Here is a 5278-nt window from a genome sequence, read left to right as displayed (position 1 = left end):
GCAGAATACAACAAATATTTAAAGAAGGCATAGATCCTTCCAAGTGAATGCTAGGGCATCCTGACCGCAGATCTGGAACTACAAGAAACAAGTCATAAACCTCTGAACTTTGGAATTAAGAAATCTGCCACAAAAAGGCAAAACCTATCTGTTCATACATAGTTCACAGTTGCATCTTTCGCAGACTTGTATATGCGTAAGCAAAATACTTTTTGTCAAGGTGGTGAGGAACATGGAAGAGAAATGCTAAGAGACAACCAGATCCCCAGTGCTTTGGCCAGTAAGCTTCATTTCATTCATTGCCTTATTCCACACTTTCTAACACTAATATGTGTACAACAGAAACTGGTGTACAACAGAGAGCCTCAAAAGAAAAAAAAAAAGACAGAAAAGGTAATGAAAAATAAAAGAAACTATACAAAAATTAACAAGAAGGAAAAGTGTAGAGGAATTGTAGAGGGATGAAGCTGGGTTAATTAACATTGATAATATACAGCTGTGGGCTGGCTTCAGGGGGGGTGGGTTGGCCGATGTGGATAATGTACAGCTGTGACTGGTTCCTGCTAAGTAGTTAAATAGCTCTAAGGGGTAGGGAAGGGGAGCAGCCTATGAAGAGACACCTGGAAGAAGTGGAGGGAGGTGGGAGAGTGTCCTGGATGGAGGAGAGACAAGGAGAAGGATGCAGCAGAAGCAAGAAGCAGGGTGGACTGGCCTGAAGAGTATGAAGAAACAGCACGAACAGTAGATGAATCTTTGAAACCTTGTGGAGGATTGGTGATTGTACTGGGGCTAGGCCTGCTTGAAGAACTGCAGGTAGATGGAAATTGTATAGGCAAATGTATCAAATAACCAAAATACCTGAAGAGGGCCATACTTGCTAAGTATATCCTTACTGATAGTCATCCTTGCTCCTATGTGAAAAGTGTAATTTGTGAAATGAAGCTTCAGACATACCATCTTGTAGTTCTTCCTCATTACTAGAGGCTTTCGTCAAATTATTTACCTGTGTATTGTCATGCCAGTAAGATAGTCGGGCTTCAGTAAGCTTGCCAGGTGGTCTGCTTCCTTGAATTCTCTGTGCCTAATACAGAGAGGTGCTGGAGAAGACTAATAAAAAGAGGAAAAAATATGCCAGTGCTAAATTCATTGCATATACTTCCCACCTCACCTCCTAGGAGGCTGTCTTAGATCTGAAATTTGATGTTGGGGCCTTGTTGGTGTGTTATGCCAGGAGGAGAAAAAAAAAAAGTAGTAATTAATATCAGGCTGCACTAGGCAAGTGCTAAAACAGACCAGTAGGTAGAAAGAGCAGAAATCAGTTCTAGTGCAGAAAGCAATTCCTCTAAACAGGAAATCCTGTGGAGAAAAGTACCATTGTTCATAAATTGTTTCTCTTTCTTAGCTAATTAAAAACCACTTTTTTTTGTAGCGCAGTTAGGCCTTAGCTGGCTGGGATACAAAATGCAGTTGTGTGAGGCTTGATGAATTAAAGTCACAGTTTTTCTTGTCCGTTTGGATTGCAAAATTTTCTCCATGTTTCTCTTTTTTTTTTTTTTAAAACAGCTTGCTTTTTGTAATATTTTGTTTCGCATTGATAGCAATGAAATGTTTTGGTGAGTCTCTACGCTGTCTTTTATCACTGATTCCAGCCAATAAACTATATGACTTCAACAGATGTTTCTTCTACTGCAGACAATAAGATGTTTTCAAGTCCTCAGGAGCAAATTAAAGTAAGAAGGATAAGTTTAGAAATCGTATGGAAACGAGAGACGTTCTTCCATGCAGACTTTAAAAAAATAACCTTTGATGCCTAATAATAAAAAGCAGAAAGATAGTCAGGTAAAGACATAACCGTGTGTAGGAAGGAAATATCTAGACATTCACAATTAGTGACAGTTAATGTTATATCTGCAATTTACATGCACCATGCCAGATTTTCCTGTGGTGTGGTGGTAGCTTCTTTGACTTTGATAAAGCTGGACTGACTGTTTTGTATCAGGTGAAGATCTGCCCCTCTCAGTCTTGTTGTGAACAAGAAGAAAAGAAGGGACAAAACTTGAAGAAGGTTTAGAAGGCATCTGGTTTTTCTCATTTAAATTCTGGTTGCTTTTCCAAGGCATCATGAAGGCTTTTGTATTTTGTGATGTCTCATGCTGTATGCATTTGATTAAAGTACCTGTAATGTAATTCTTTAAGTAGAAATTACTTTGATTCAGATGTTGATACATTTTCACATATATGAAGTGTCATAACAGTTCCTTCTGTTTTCCTACCTGGGCTCAGTCCTAAGGTTTGCCATCTTCACCCATTTCTGTAATATTTTAGGCTTGGAATGGTGTTTAATAATCTTATATAAGAATGTTGAATCCTTAAAGTATGGGAGAAGAACCCAAATCCTGGGCTTGGTGTTTATAGGATGTAGAGGTGAAACTACACAAAATTAATGTATTTCTAGCAGCTTTAGTTGTAAGATCTTTTCCAGGAGAGCTCGATACTGCAAAATACCATCTAGTGAGACTGATGTTCTGGTAAACAGCAGCACATGTGAAGTGACTGGTCATCCTCCAGAGAGCTGTGGGAATACTGTGCTAGAAAAAGGAGTGATCCCAGAGAATGCACAGAGAAGACCAAGGAGGAGGCGAAATGGATTTGCTGGTCAATTATGTTAAGTAAATTCCCATACAGCAGAGCTCCTGCCAGCAGTCCAAGAGTTTCTACCAGCTAATGGATGTCAGATCAAATCCCATGTAGGGATGGAACAATGGTGTTAGACTGTATGGGTGGGATTCATGAGGTATTATATGTGAGAGCCCATCTGGCTTTCAGTTGGTGAAAGATGTGGCTTTTCTATAGGTTCTGTTTAATACCTGTCAGCTCCATGCAGGAGTTTCAGATATCTGAAATGGCATCTAAGATGGCTTCTAATACCTGGATCCCACCATAAGACCTCAATTCAGTTGCACCCTAGCTGCCACTGCAGAATGTCCATCACCATGTGGTCATCTCGGACGCAACAGGGAATCTACAAAGACACTAGATGCTTATATGTAGGCAATTGAATGTAATCCCAGGGGTGACCATCTAATTCAGCTTTATGAAAGCTTCTATTTTCGATGAAGAGGAATGGTTATCTCCTCTGTCCTATTTTACACATCTCTATTAGGATGGGATGACTGGATGTTAGTCTTAGAGAACCCTCACACTTCCTAATGGCAGTAGATGCCTATGTTTAAGTAACTGAATCCTACCCTAAGTGTTCTGGCTGAGTTGAATTGCTGTTGCAGTGCTGCTGACTGTACTGATTAAACTGGAAATTCAGAATATAATGGGAATATAATTTTCCCCACTGACCTCCAGCTGCTGCTTCAGAAGAATGTTAATGGCACATCAGAGCTGCCAGCTCTGTGGGTGTATTGGGTCCTCTATTGTACCCTAGGTGTTCAGCAACTTCATCTAAGTATACAACATATAAGTTTGAGTGAATCAGCTCCCTAACATTCATCAGTATTAGAATTAGGTGAGAGGAATCACACCCTAAATAAGTGTCTAGATGTACTTTTTTAAAAAGAGAAAGGTATTTATATTGGGAATTTTGCTGTTTAGATATGCCCTTCTAGTTCTGATGTACTTCATGAATAATATTTATATGAGATACTATTTATGGTCCTCAATAACTGAAGTCACTATTGTTTCTTGGTGACCATATTAATAACTATATTAATATATAATATTATAATAACTAAATATAAAGCTGGTCACAGAGTTTATTGATTGCCATATCTAATCACATTACAGGTATAAGTAGGGAGGTATAGAATAATTTTTAAAAACTTAGCAAAACAAATAAATAGATGCCTTTATTAAAGACATTTCCAGGAGGAAAAGAATTCATAACATATAGTCAGAAGTGAGCTGTAATTGTTTTGAATGAAAATAGGTAAGGATTTTTTTCATCATATTATTTTATAATTTTGGTTGACACTGGAACAATATTTCTGAATGTTTTTAATAGTAAAACTTCCCAGAAATTTATATACAAAACTGATCTTGCAGTCACCATATATATGACATAAAAATTACTCATTAAGTAATCAAACTGAATTCAGTAGCACTGGAATTGAACATACTGGGGCTGGAACTGGATAAAATTATTTATTTATTACTTATTTATTTTTCAGAAAAAGGTTTTTCTTTCTGAAAATGTACAATCTAAGTGACTAACTTCTTGAAAGTATATTTTTGGTGAACTGTAGAAATAACTTTAAAGCAGAAAATATTGCCACACTTTTTATGTCTTCCAAAGAAAGTAGTTGTTGTTGTAGTAGTAGCATAGTTGTTATGTTATCTCAGTATTTTTGTGTAGCATTAAAAGCAGCAATCACAGTTGTGAAAGGAAATTAAGCCTGATTCTTTAGGCTGATGGAATAATTTTTCTGCAGCCAGAAAGAAATTTCAACTTTTTCAATTCAGTGAAATGTTCTGAAGAAATATATATGGAGTTAATCTGAAATTTTGGGTTTGTCCATTGAACTAGATCAGTCACGTACCCTCTGAACAGCAGCACAGATCCCTGTTTCTAAAGGACACTTCATGAGAATCAGTATGATATGTTTTATAAATGTCTTTTTATCTGTTGGTGGATAAATATATCTGACTTAGTTTATAAACATATAGCTTACAAGTTTTCAGAATTTTATACAAATCCAAATAAAACAGAATTAATTAATTTTCAATTGCAGTAAAATGTTGCTAAACTAATATGCAGGTGTACTGTCTGGAAAGAAGCCAGAAAAAACACTTGAAAAGTTGCACAGTGAAATCATAAGAATTTGCAAATGGTGATGGGTTGTGCTTTTAATTATACAAAAAGGTATGCATATAAGCAAGCAAAAGGCGTTTTAATCATGGCTGAGTGAGTTTGAGGAAATGCCGTCTTCTTTTAAATGTTTGTAGGTCACATATCTTCTCAGTCTTTTTGACTTTTTTTTAATAACTCAGATTCTTACTGACATCCTTTTAACAAATAACAGCTACTGTCTTTTACTGTAAAGCTTTTCCTGAAGCAAGAAAAGTACTGTCTGAAGACTAAACAGATATGGGACTCTGAAGAAGTCTGAATTTAGTGACTTTATTTGAATAACTTTGTCCCATAAATTTGGCTCGTATAGAAAGACATATGGGTTTAATCCTCCACTTTAGTACAACAGTTTTACATTGGTGTAACTTCGTTAGAGTTGCAACGGTGTACAGTTGGAATAAAAGTGGCGAATCAGACCCA

Source organism: Falco peregrinus, chromosome 7, assembly GCF_023634155.1.
Source record: "Falco peregrinus isolate bFalPer1 chromosome 7, bFalPer1.pri, whole genome shotgun sequence".
NCBI classification, from domain to species: Eukaryota; Metazoa; Chordata; class Aves; order Falconiformes; family Falconidae; genus Falco; species Falco peregrinus.
Note: the sequence above shows the minus strand (reverse complement) of the source record.